This window comes from Capra hircus, chromosome 3, assembly GCF_001704415.2.
Source record: "Capra hircus breed San Clemente chromosome 3, ASM170441v1, whole genome shotgun sequence".
Taxonomy (NCBI): domain Eukaryota; kingdom Metazoa; phylum Chordata; class Mammalia; order Artiodactyla; family Bovidae; genus Capra; species Capra hircus.
In genome coordinates, this window is record NC_030810.1 from 11,196,367 (window position 1) to 11,209,750 (window position 13,384).

Below are 13,384 nucleotides of genomic sequence, written 5' to 3' on the forward strand. Positions count from 1 at the left end.
GACAGATACTCAGGACTTCCCTGGTGGTCCACTGGCTAAGACTCCATGCTGCCAATGCAGAGGGACCAGGTTCAATCCCTGGTCGGGGAACTAGATTTTCTACTAAAGAGTTTGCTTGCTGCAACCAAAGATTTCACCTGCTGCAACTAAGACCTGGTGCCACCAAATAAATAAATAAAAGCAGTGATAGATACTCATTTCAAACAAATTCATTTATTGGCTCATGAATGGAAAAGTTGAGGTGATGCTAATCTCAGGTTCTTTTGAATCCAAGAGCTCAAACCGGAAGAGCTGAGAATCTGTCTTTCTCAGCTCTTGGCTCTGCTTTCAACTCTGTTGACTTCACTTTCAAGAAGGCTCTCTTCAAATAATGACAAAGATGACTAGTAACAAGTCCAGGCTCTGCTACTCTTGTAGTTTAGCAACCCCAGGAGAGAGAGAGGGCCCTTTTCCCAGTGTTCTAGCATAGGTCTCAGCCTGATGACTCCCTACCCCAGCCGCTAGCCTGATTTGAGTCACCTGCCGATCACTGTGGCCAAAGGAATGAAATGTACTGATCAGCCAGAGTCACCTGCCCACCCTGGAGCCAGAGTGGGAGAGTGAAGTCATCTCAGAGGATTACCAGAGTGCTGTTACTGGAAAGGAGGACTGGAAAGATGCTGAGCAGGCACAGCAATAGATGGCCAATCTATTTGCTCCCAGGGAATGAAGGAATGAGATGTGCAGAAACCACAATGTAAGGTAGGAGCTAATAAATGCAGAGTAGAAGTGGGGTAGTCCTGATGGAAAGGGACACTGAACTGACAAGAGAAGACTTTGATAGCTGGGGCCATTGGGGAGGAAGGGCATAAGCTGGCAGGAAGAGGCAGGAAACCCAGTGTATGGGCAAGATGAGCACACATGACTGGAGCATTTTGCACGGAAGAGCTGAGGCTGGTGAAGACATTGAGGCCAGATGGTGCAAGGCCCTGAGCTTGCCCTTCTTCCCAGTGGCAATGGAATGCTTTTGAAGGTCAAGCTGGGAAGCTGGTTAGATTAGACCATGTGGGCCCTTGTAGAGCAAATTGAGGATTTAGGATTTGGTCTTGAGAGCACTGGAGCTAGGGAATGGCTTGAATAGAGCTGTCCTTGAGAGACAGCCTGCTGACTACCTTCTGGAGGAAGACCTGAGTGGAAAGAGGCAGGAGGCAGGGAGATTGGGGAAGAGTCCTTAGCCAACACTTATACACCCTTTACTCTGGCCCAGACACCATTCTAATCACTTTACAGGTGCTAAGCCATGTAAAGTCTTCCCTGATGGCTTAGACAGTAAAGAATCTGCCTGCAAGGCAGGGGACCTGGGTCGATCCCTGGGTCAGGAACATTCCCTGGAGAAGGGAATGGCTACTCATTCCAGTATTCTTGCCTAGAGAATTCCATGGACAGAGGAGCCTGGTAGGCTCCAGTCCTTGGGATTGCAGAGTCAGACATTACTGATTGATTTTCACCTGGGCTTCCCCAAGTGGTAAAGAACCTGCCTTGCCAATGCAGGAGATGCAAATGACATGGGTTTGATCCCTGAGTCAGGAAGATCCCCTAGAATAGGAAATGGCAACTCACTCCAGTAATTGGCAACCCACTCTAGTATTCTTGCCTGGAGAATCCCATGGACAAAGGAACCTGGCAGACTATAGTCCATAGGGTTGCAAAGAGTCAGACAGGACTGAAGAGGCTTGGCATGTGAGACAAGTAATGGCCTGGACTTCCCTGATGGTCCAGTGACTAAGACTTCATGCTCCCAATGCAGGGGGCCCAGGTTCAATCCCTGGTCAGGGAACTAGATCCCACCTGCCAAAACTAAGAAAAAAAAAAAAAAATCCCAAGTGCCGCAACTAAGACCTGGAGCAGCCAAATAAATTAATGTTTTTTAACTAAGACATGTGAAGGCCTGAAACAGGACACTAGGAAATTCACCAGATGTTCTTTGTTTTGTTCAGTAGCTCAGTTGTGTCAGAGTCTTTGTGACTCAATGGACTGCAGCACGCCAGGCTTCCCTGTCCTTCACCGTCTCCTGGAGCTTGCTCATACTCATGTCCATTGAGTCAGTGGTGCCATCTAACCATCTCGTCCACTGTCATACACTTCTCCTCCTGCCTTCAATCTTTCCCAGCATCAGGGTCTTTTCTAATGAGTCGGCTGTTCGCATCAGGTGGCCAGTGAATGCTGGAGAACCTGTGTCTCTTGCAACTTTAGCTTCAGCGTCAGGCCTTCCAGTGAATATTCAGGACTGATTTCCTTTAGGATAGACTGGCTTGATTTCCTTACAGTCCAAGGGACTCTCAAGAGTCTTCTCCAACACCCTAGTTCAAAAGGGACAGAATATATTAGACTTTATGACTGATGCCATAAGGTGAGTGAGGTAGAAAGAGGAAGCCAGCGTTCCTCTGAGATTTTTAACCTGAGCAGTCAGAAGGATAGATGTCTCCTGTAAGAAACAGAGAAATAAGAACTGAGAAACGTTCACACACATTTACTGCTCCCAATTCTATGCCCAGCTCACAGCAGGGCCCTCAGAAGACAAAGAACAAGCTCATTGTTGCCTTCTAGGAGATGGCTCTCTGTGGAAGACACAGGCATGTAATGAATGATTTCAGGACATCCTGATGAATGTGGGGAGATTTGTACAAGCAGTGTGGGGTAGTGAGACAGTAATAGTACATTCATCCACACAGCTGCTCATGCCAGAAACCCAGGGGTCAACCTTGACTCCTTTTCTCCCTCTTTCATCTAATCATCAGGACCAGTAGATTTAATCTCCTAAGTATCTTTTGAATCTGCTTACTGTTTTTTCATCCCCAATGAAAACAGACAAGATCAAGCCACTGTGTCTTCTCATTTTAACTACGGTGGTATAACTTCCTAATTGGTTTCTCCACTTGTATTCTAGTTAGCCCTAATCCATTCTCATGCTGAATAATCCTTTAGAATAGGAATTTTATTTAATTGTTTAGGAAATTTATTTAATCTTTATTTACAAATATTTATTTATTTATGGCTGCATCGTGTCTTAGTTGTGGCACTCAGGCTTCTCTCTAGTTGTGGACAAGAGCTCAGTTGCTCTGTAGCTTGTGGGATCTTATTAATAGTTCTCGGACCAGGAATTAAACCTGTGTTCCCTGAATTGGAAGGTAGATTCTTAACCACTGGACCACCAGGAGTGCATACATGCTCAATGTGCCCACTCTTTGCAACCCTGTGGATTGTAGCCTACCAGGCTCCTCTGCCCATTAGATTTTCCAGGCAAAAATATTGGAATATGTTGCCACGTCCTCCTCCAGGGGATCTTCCCAACCCAAGGATTGAACCTACATCTGTTGTGTCTCCTGCATTATCAGGCAGATTCTTTACCACTGGGCCACCTGGGAAAACCTTTGGATCACCAGGGATGTCCTTTATCCAATCCTTTGTAAAAGGAAATCTGAATCCCTCCCAAGCTTATATACCTTTCAATGGCTTCCCACTGCTCTCAGAGTAAAATCCAATATTCTCAACCCGGACTATCAGACCCAGCAGGATCTAGATCCTGACGACCTCGCTAGGCTCACTGTGCTTTAGTTCCTGTTACGCTCCAGAGTCAATGGCGGGCCTAACAATTTTTAGAATGTGCCAAGTTCCTTCAGGCCATAGGGCTTTCCTATGTGTTGTTTCTTCTGTCTGGAATGCTCTTTCCCATTCTCTACCTCGTTAACCATAAGTTTATCAGTCAGTTCATTAGGAAAGCCTCCTCTGACCGTTAAGCCTAGGTCAGGACCTCTGGATTCTATGTCAAGAATCTGCAAACTTTTTCAGTAAGGAGCAGGTAATAAAGGCTTTGCAGGTAACAGAGCATCTCAGGGTCATAGTAGCTATAGAAAATACATAAATGAATTTCCTGATGCTGAACTTTGAGTTTTGTATATACTTTCCATGTGTCATGGAATATTAGTATTCTTTTGATTTTTCTAACCATTTAGAAATGTAAAAACAATTCCTAGCTTCTGGCCATAGAAAAACAGGGGTGGGCTAGAATTGGCCCGTAGGCCGTAGTTTGCCAACCCCTATCCTAGTCTATGAGATACATATATCTCATCTACTTTCCTGTGTTGCCCTTATCACAAGTAGTAATTAATTATCCATGTGATAGACTTCTTAATGTTGCTTTCCAGTTAGAAGTAAGCTCTGTGAAGACAGGGACCATATATATATATATTCTTTTTTTGGCTAGGTTTTTGTTTCGGTTCATGGGCTTCTCTTGTTGCAGAGATGGCCACGGGGCATGTGGGATCTTAGTGGCCTGACCAGGCAGGAGGAGAAGGGTATGACACGTGTCCTTGCACTGGAAGTTGACTTTTTTTTTTAAGATTGTTTATTTATTTTATTTTTGACTGTGCTGGGTCTTCCCTGCTGCCCCTGGGCTTTCTCTAGTTGTGAGGAGTGTGGGTTACTCTTCTTTGCAGTGCTCAGACTTCTCATTGTGGTGGCTTCTTGTCACAGAGCATGGGCTGTAGGTGAGCAGGCTTCAGTAGTTGTGGCGCACAGGCTTAGCTGCCCCATGGCATACAGGACCCTCCAGAAGCAGGGATCAAACGCATATCCTCTGCATTGGCAGGTGGATTCCCAATCACTGGAACACCAGGGAAGTCCTGGGACCACATTTATTTTGTTTACTATTTCCTCCTTAGCTTCTAGCACAGGGCCTGGCCCATAGTAGGTGCTCAGTAAATGAATGGAGTCATAAGGTGTTCCTTTCCTTTAAAAAAAAAAAAGTATTTATTTGGCTGCTGGCTCTTAGTTGCAACATGTGGGACCCAGTTCCCTGACCAGGGATTGAACCTGGAACCCCTCCACTGGGACCTCGGGATCTTAGCCACTGGATCACCAGGGAAGTCCCTATTCATTTCCTTGTGAGGAGCCCGAAGCTTAGTGGAGAATACAAATCTGTAAACAATTAACTGCACAATTAACTAGGTAATGCTTTTTTTTTTTTGAAAAAAGTTCAGTTTTCAGCAGGTTCAGTTTGAGATAACAGTGGGAAGTCAGTGTATGGTGACTCTCAAACATCTGGAACTGAGTTGATGCTAAGACGTGGATAAGGGAGTAAAAATGCATAGAAGAGCTGTAAAAGCTACCTGAGTGTGCCAGATCACTTAAGGAGAGAAGTCACTCAGGGAGAGAGGTTGAATGAAAAGAAGAGGAAGAGGAGGCTGGAACTGTGAGGTAAGTTTCTGGGCCAGGGAAGGGTCAGAGGTAGGAGCGAGGTAAGAGATCCAGCAGAGGTGTTTTGGAAACCAGGAGGAATGACTGTGTATTTTGTGTCTTTCTTGCCTAGAAAATCCCATGGACGGAGGAGTCTGGTGGGCGGCAGTCCATGGGGTCGCTAAGAGTCGGACACGACTGAGCGACTTCACTTTCACTTTTCACTTTCATGCACTGGAGAAGGAAATGGCAATCCACTCCGGTGTTCTTGCCTGGAGAATCCCAGGGACGGGGGAGCCTGGTGGGCTGCCGTCTATGGGGTCGCACAGAGTCGGACACGACTGAAGTGACTTAGCAGCAATTTACCGCTGTGTTCCTAGTATTTTGCACCAGGCATAACCTTACAGTAGACACTTAGAATCTGTGAATTGAAAATGACATTGCATCAGATCCTTTCGAGAAGCACTACCCAGAAAGCAGCCTACAAGTAATGCTCAAAGAAGGAAAAAAGAGCAGTGCGGGAGGAACGTTCCTGGGGCCAGTAAGGGGTGAGGGCACCATATTTGAGTTGAGCCTGGTGAGTTTTTCTCACAGGCTGAACATATTCCTTCAATATTCCCCCCCCCCCCCCGTTTTTTGTTTACTTTGCCCTGGGGATGCAGAAATCCATCAAAACTGATCTTTGTTCTAAAGAGCTCACAGTCCGGTGGGGATGACAAACACAGCCCTTGATTATGAGATGGAAAGGTACTGCAGGAAGACAGAGATGAGAAGCTAGTAAATTTGGAAGGCTTCACAAAAGAGGGGATACGGAGCTCAGGCTTAAAGGTTGGAGTTCAGTAGGGCAGGAATTCCAGCGCAAACCAGCCTGTGCAAAAATCCTGATAAATGCCCTGGTTCTCAAATGCCCTGGTTCTCAAACTTGTATGTGCACGAGAATCACTGGAGAGGTCTGTTTATAATGCAGATTTCAAAGTTACACATAGGAAATTTCTGGTTCAACAGGTGAGGGCATCCACTTTAACAAGCTTTACAGGACCTCTCTGTAAAACATCTTTTTGTGCTGCCATTGTGGTGGGAATCGAGACCAGCGGTGGCGGAAACGAGGCTGGAGAGCGCTTTGCCACCGGGCTTCCTGGTCTCCACAGGAACACACAACAAAAACAAATTCATTTTTAGTCTCGCTTTCAAGGTACTAGACGCTTTTACGTGCCTGACTTTGTCGCAACAACTTTGTGAGGTAGAAATTACTAGTCTCATTTCACAGGGGAGGAAACTGAGGCTCAGAGTGGGTAGATTTGCTCAAGGTCACGAAGCGAGAAGTGGCACGTTAGAGGACGAAAGCCAGACAAGCAGATTCCCAGCTCAGAGACTTTTCGACGACCAAGGCAGGCCGGGAGTGGGTGGGGCTCAGGCCGTCGCTCCAGGCTGCTTCCAAAATGGTGGGGGCCTTGGCGTCAGCAACGCCCCCGCCCCTTCCGTCCACCTCCCTCCTTCTTCCTCAGGCCACCCAGGCGGGGGGAGGGGATGGAACGGAGACGCTCACGTGACTGCCGACATGCTGGCGCGTGACGCAAAGCGGCGGGCCCAGTGTTCGCCTTGCCTTATGGGAAACGTAGTCCTATAGACTGTCAAGTTGGCTAGGAAGGCGGGAGCTAGGACTACATTTCCCAGGAGGCTGCGGGGCGACGCCGAGGCTGCCGCCGTCCGAGAGCGGGGACGCGGGGCGCGCTGTCGGGCGGGGGCGAGATTCGGGCCGGTTGTGCCGTTGCGAGGCTGCAGCTGCGATTGCTGCGGTGGGCCCAGGTGAGTGAGGGACACTGACGGGAATTAGGGCCGCTCAGTTGACTCCAGCCGTTTCGTCTTTTTTCTTTTCTCCGTGGCCGCTGGCTCAGGGTCTCCAGCAGGCCTGGCGCGGAGTCGCTCCTCCGCGCCTGCCCCCCGGCCTCTTCAGAGAGGGCCCCGCTCGCTCCGGCTCCTCCCCCTCCCCGCCCTTCAGGGCTTCCCCTCGCTCCGGCCTAGCTCCCGACGCTGAGGGCCGCCTTTTCTCCGGAGCGGTTCCTATCTCTCTTTTTCTTTCTTGTAAGAAAGCCTTCCCTTTCTCCATCTCCCTGCTTAATCACTCATCCCTTTAGGGGTGAACCCTGTTATTTGGATTTTTCCCAGAACTCTTGAGTGCCCCCCCCCCCCCCGCCCCCGCCATCTCTATTGGCCTGGATCTGCCTTTTCTTAGGGCGCATGTGGCTGGTGTTGGTACCTCTCCCGTTCTTTTCGGCCTGGTGGCCGGCGGAGGCATAGTCCAAATTATCAGTCACGGGAACATTTATGCGTCCACTTTGTTTCTCTTGGGTTGGAGGTGAGGTCGACCTGCGTTCCTGTTGTAATTGGCGTGTGTTCCGCTTTAAGGTAATTTCCTTCGCCTCCTTTAGCTCCCAAGCAACTTTTATCAATCCTCTTTGCCTTTCGAAGTCTGAGGGGTGAAGTATCGCAGCAGAAACTGGCGAGTAGCACTCGTGCCCAGAAGTTGGAAGCCATCCGTGTTAGTTGAGTGTTTACCAGGAGATTGTTAATTGGATTGAAGGAAAAGCCGCAGAGTGTGGTGGAGCCTGGCCTGAGAGAGACGATGGGGCTTTTGGTGGCAGCATAACAGAAGGAACCTGGAGCCAGCTGCCCTGGTTCAAGTTTTGGCTCTGCTAGCTTTTGCTTTCTGGTCGAGGGGCTTCACTTGCAGGTGCCTCAGTTTTCTTAATCTGCAAAATAGCAAAGAGTAACGCTGATCACTTTATAGGGTTACTGTGAAGATGAAATGAGGTAAATTGAAAACCGCTTAGCTTATTACCTACCGAGTATTAAGTACTATTATCATTATCATCTCTCAGGATTTATACGTGTAGGCCCAGAGTGGCGAGACATATATCACACTGTCATTTTGTTTTTCGCTTTCAAGTGGCGCTTCCTTTTCCCTTTAGTGGTTATACCGTCTTTTGTAGCCTGTCCTGTTATCTAGACAGCCTGTATCATTATGTAGAAGCCTGCTAAAGAGCCAGAGCTGGCTGCTACCATGAACAACCTGTGGAACAAATTGGGCTTAGTTTGTTCTCTGCTGAGAAGTTTGTGAAGCAGTGTACGCAGTTTAGCAATATAAAAAAACTTTTTTTTTTTTCCCTCCCCTGCTGCCATTTAGGCTTGACTGTATTTTGTAGACGAGGTGAAGTTTCTGTAAGTAACTGTTTTAAATAAAAGACTTGTATTCAGTGCAGTTCCATCTTTTTGTGTTTTAAATCTCCTTGCACCAGTGAAAGATCTCTGGTTTTGCAGACTGATGTTTTTAGTCTTCATACTATATACAGTCCAGTTCTAGCGGTGGTGGTGGTAATAGTCATGTTAGCAGCAGAAGTAATAGTAGTTTCCTAGCATATTTCTTTACTAGCATAGGTGGTCCAGATACTTTTCGAATTTGGCATAACCAGTGAAATTATGGGTTACAGAGCGTCCTGTATTGTAATTGAGAAATTGGAGGGAGGAAGCCTGCAGTGTTTCTGAGATTAGCACCGAGGTGAGGTGGGGTGAGGCTACCTGAGAGCGTGGGACCTAAGCTTTATTAATTTTTGTGAATAGTTAAACTTAACCACCAAGAATCTTGAGGTGTTACCCTGCTTCTCTTGGGCCAAGTGACAACCTAGATTGAAGGAGTGTGGTTAATCTTGTTCTTTCTGGTGGGAGGGAGGTTCAAAAGGAAGGGGATATACACATACCTATGGCTGATTCATGTAGATGTGTGGCAGAAACCGACACAGTGTTGTAATTATTTTCCAGTTAAAAATAAATTAGATATACTGTGCTCTCAAAGATTAGATTTTGGTGGGTTGCTTCACACCCTCATTCTGTAAATATCTTAAGACTAATTCAATATTTGATTGATCAAATAAACAGTGCTTGAGAACCTGCCATCCGCCGGCCCCTCTGCTAGGCTCTGGGAGTACAAGGGGATGTGAGGCAGAAGGGGTCTTGCATATTGGGAACCTACAAGGTAGTGGGGGAAATCACAACAGTTGAGCAAATAAGTTACAAATTGAGAAAAGTGATGTGGAGGTACCATGCAGGGAAATCGATAGACAATAAAAAAAGAGAGACCTAAGGGTGGTCAGAGAAATTCTTTTTGGTAAGAGTAGGGTGTCAAGGCAGGCATTCCAGGTAGTGCCCAAACTAGAAGATGGGAAGAGTTTAGTGTGCTTTGGCCTCTTTTCAGTGAGGAAAGTGGTTAAAGAGCTGGAGAGCTAAGATTGTTTAGGGAAGCTGTTGAAGCCTTCTGATTTACATTTTAAAATCAGTTTTGTCAGGGGTGTGGAAACTGGATTGTGGGGGACCATCAGTTAAGAGGTTATTGTATTGATTTTGCCTGGAGGTGATAGTTGACTGAAGTTGAGAGGGGGAGTGGAAAGAGAAAGTGCATTGGTGGGAAGAAGCAAAGGGATTCATTCTGTTCTTTTAATTTTCTCTAGAGAAACACATTCTTAGTGGTCCGTGGACTACAGGGGGCTCATGGACTCGAAAATTTTTGTGAGGGAGTGCGTTTTCTCAAGGATTCATTACGTTCCATCATTCATTGAGTCTGAGTTTAAGAACCAGTTCTCTAGAGTCTGTAATGCAGGTTTATAACCCATAAAAAAGCAATTTGCTCACAGCTTACCAAGAAAGTTAAGAGTCGTGGGTACGTGTCTAAAAGATTGACTTTCTCCAGGAACTCTTTTTTTGTTGTTGTTTGTTTCAAATCAGAGTTAAATGCCGTGCCATAGAAAAATCAGCTTTTAGTTTCTTTTTGTCTAGGAGTTAATGGGCTGATGCACATACTGAGGAAGCTGAACTTAATGAGCTCAGTTTCACAGAAATCCATATTCATTCCTACTATTTTCTTCTGTTGGTCCCCCTGCCGACCCCAGTCTTAATGTCTTTGGTTGCATTGTGTATGTAGCATGGGTGCGTGTGTGCTAAGTGGCTTCAGTTGTGTCCAGCTCTTGTGACGCTATGGACTGTAGCCCGCCAGGCTCTGTCCATGGGATTCTCCAAGGAAGAAAACTGGAGCAGGTTGCCATGCCCTCCTCCAGGGGATCTTCCTAACCCAGGGATTGAACCCAAGCCTCCTGTGTCTCCTGCATTGCAGGTGAATCCTTACCACTGAGCCACAGGCAAAGCCCTGCTGTGCAGCATGTGGGACCTTAATTCCCTAACCAGAGACTGAACCCATGCTCCCTCCGTGGGGAGCACGCTTACTGGACTGCCAGGGAAGTCCCTTTTTTTATGGAGTTTTGTTTGCAGTTCCTATTTTAGTGGTAGAAATGGAGCACCTTAGTGTGTGAAGAGTGAGATCGTTTTCTTCTTGGTTTCCTTCTAACAGGGGTTTCAGATGTATATTCGTATATTTTGTAGTGTATTTTTCAGATGATAGTGTGTTATTGGAAACAGGGTGTAAGTTAGAGCTCTACCGCTGAAAGAACCACGTATTTTTCTTTTTACGGCAGAGATTTAAAACTAAAGGCTCATGGACTAAATCCAGTCAGCAGATGTGTTTTGTTTGGCTCATACAGTGTTGTAAATTTGAACTTGTTGTCAACATTAAAAAGCAGGGAGATTTCATGTAAAAATGTAGATTCAGGCTGCTTTGAAAAATCAGATGTGGCAGCCACGGACCCATGTTTCTGTTTGCAGCACTCGTCTTTTATAGTTGCTGCTGCTGCTAAGTCACTTCAGTTGTGTCCAACTCTGTGCGACCCCATAGACGGCTGCCCACCAGGCTTGACTGAGGCACCGTTAAAATTTTTTTTTTTTGTCTTGGTGCTTTATTTCTTACTTGTTTCTTCTTAAAGGAAATTTTAGTTAACTTTATAAGAGGGAGAAGGAACAGTGCTGTGGGAAGGGAGGGCCCAAAATATGAAATTGTTTTGTTTGCAAACCGAAGAAACCCAAGAGTTTTTAGGAAAGACATTGATCTGCCCCCTTCCCATGCCTTTTTAGCTGGCACGTGTGCAGTGTCCTCATTTTTGTTCTGCCTGATTTGCTTTTTAGCATCTGGAATGCAGTAACTGCACAGTTTGGCTTGTTGCAGAAGACAGAGAGCCAAGCGAAGAGAAGTTGCTGAATGTCTGTTTTGAGGCAAAAGTGTGTGTGTATATTTAATATGTGCATTTATGAAGTCTATCAACTTTGCTTTCAGTAATCTGTGTTTTTTTGGAGAGGTTAATAACTCAGTTTTCTCTTTCTCTTAATTTAATAAAAAGGGCAGGATACATAAAGGATTGATAGAGGAAGTCATAGAGTGCTTTGTGAAGGTACCCTAGAGATTTCTTCACTGCAGGACTCTGCATTGTATTAGGGCTTCCCAAAAGATGGTCCCCTTGTATCTGAAGGATGTGTTCTAGAGTCTAGACTAAAACCTTTGGCTCCCAGACTATGGGCTATCAGAAAAAAACTTTAAAAATGAAGACTCAGGAAGTTGGTCAGGTGCCAGAATGGGTTGTTCAATAAAAGACAAGAATGGGCAAATTTTTTAATAGAAAAAATTATTGTTTCAGATACAATAAAGTGTGGCTTCAGAGCATGCAGGATATGGGATCTTAGTTCCCTGACAGGGATTGAACCCACACCCCCTGCAGTGGAAGTGCAGAATCTTAACTACTGGACCACTAAGGAAGTCCCTTTTTGGCAGTTTTGATGTTTCTTTGTTTACGTGTTTCCCATTGGAAAGGGTTCTGATAGAGGCTTTCCTTGATGACCCTATCAATAATGGTACTCCGTTCATCAAACACTATCCAACCTTCATTACTATGGAACATTATATTATTTATTTTTCATCTACTGTATCTTTACCTCTTTAGGTAGTGGAGCAGGGATTTGTTCGATTCACTGCTGAATCCCCACACCAAGACATTCTCTGCATTCTCTGTTAAATAGAAGAGACTTAGTAAATATTGAGAGAGAAGATGAGTTAAAATGGGAATAAATTGATGGCTAACTGGAAGTCTCTGAAAGTGCTCCCGCTATCAAGTTCTAGCTTACTTCAGTTCAGTTCAGTCGCTCAGTTGTGTCCGATTCTTTGCGACCCCATGAATCGCAGCACGCCAGGCCTCCCTGTCCATCACCAACTCCCGGAGTTCACTCAGATTCATGTCCATCGAGTCAGTGATGCCATCCAGCCGTCTCATCCTCTGTCGTCCCCTTTTAGCTTACTTAGATTATGTTAATATGTATGGTGATAGGTGCTGCTGCTGCTAAGTCACTCCAGTCGTGTCCGACTCTGTGCGACCCCATAGACGGCAGCCCACCAGGCTTCCCCGTCCCTGGGATTCTCCAGGCAAGAACACTGGAGCAGGTTGCCATTTCCTTCTCCAGTGCATGAAAGTGAAAAGTGAAAGTGAAGTTGCTCAGTCGTGTCCGACTCTTAGCGACCCCATGGTCTGCAGCCTATCAGGCTCCTCTGTCCATGGGATTTTCCAGGCAAAAGTGCTGAGTAGGGTGCCATTGCCTTCTGGTGATAGGTGAGGAGATTGCAAAGGGGCAGAAGGGTACTTCACGGAATGATGAAGGTATTCTTTCATTGAGTTGGGGTGGTGTTTATTTTGTGGTGGTATATTTTGTCAAAACTCACTGAACTGTACCCTTAAAATGTGTACGTGTATTGTATATTAGTTGTAAAGGTGATTTATAAAAATTTATATTCAAAACTCATCGTATAAAGGCTGTTCTGTAAAACTGAATTAACTATCAGTATGTTGTGATAATGATTATTTTTCTTCAATTTTTGGTAAAGTTAGTCAAGTATAGGTTGGACGGGAGGTACCTCAGGCGTTATGAGAGAAAGAGGCTTAGCTGACCATGCTCTGAATAGCCCACCCCCATTTTAGAGGTACTGAGTTGATACTTTGTACTTTGGGCTTCTGCTTGCCAGTTCTGTTATAAAGATAAAATCCATCGAGTTCCCTGAAGCTCTCTTACCCCTACTCCAGGGTTTAGTTAAGCAAGGTGCAGCCTGCAAACCCTTGGTGGGGCAGGTAGTCGTCTTCATTTTTGTTTTCTCTGCTTATAGATAGGTTCTTGTTGATAAAAATCGACATTGCAAAAATGTGTAATGTACAAAGAGAAAGTTTACTTCAGTGCCATTTATTTAGACTAGTGG

At 45.7% G+C, this 13,384-nt stretch overlaps 1 protein-coding gene across 3 annotated transcripts in view; it reads left to right on the forward strand.

Moving 5' to 3' along the window:
- The window catches only part of THRAP3 (thyroid hormone receptor associated protein 3), a 67,786-nt gene continuing 61,315 nt past the window's right edge, over positions 6,914-13,384 (forward strand). For 2 of the 3 annotated variants that reach the window (XM_005678695.3, XM_005678698.3), the window contains exon 1: positions 6,914-7,020. The gene's annotated coding sequence lies outside the window, so the exon portion shown is untranslated. The remainder of the gene's footprint in view (positions 7,021-13,384) is intronic. The other variant, XM_005678697.3, reaches the window with a different exon arrangement.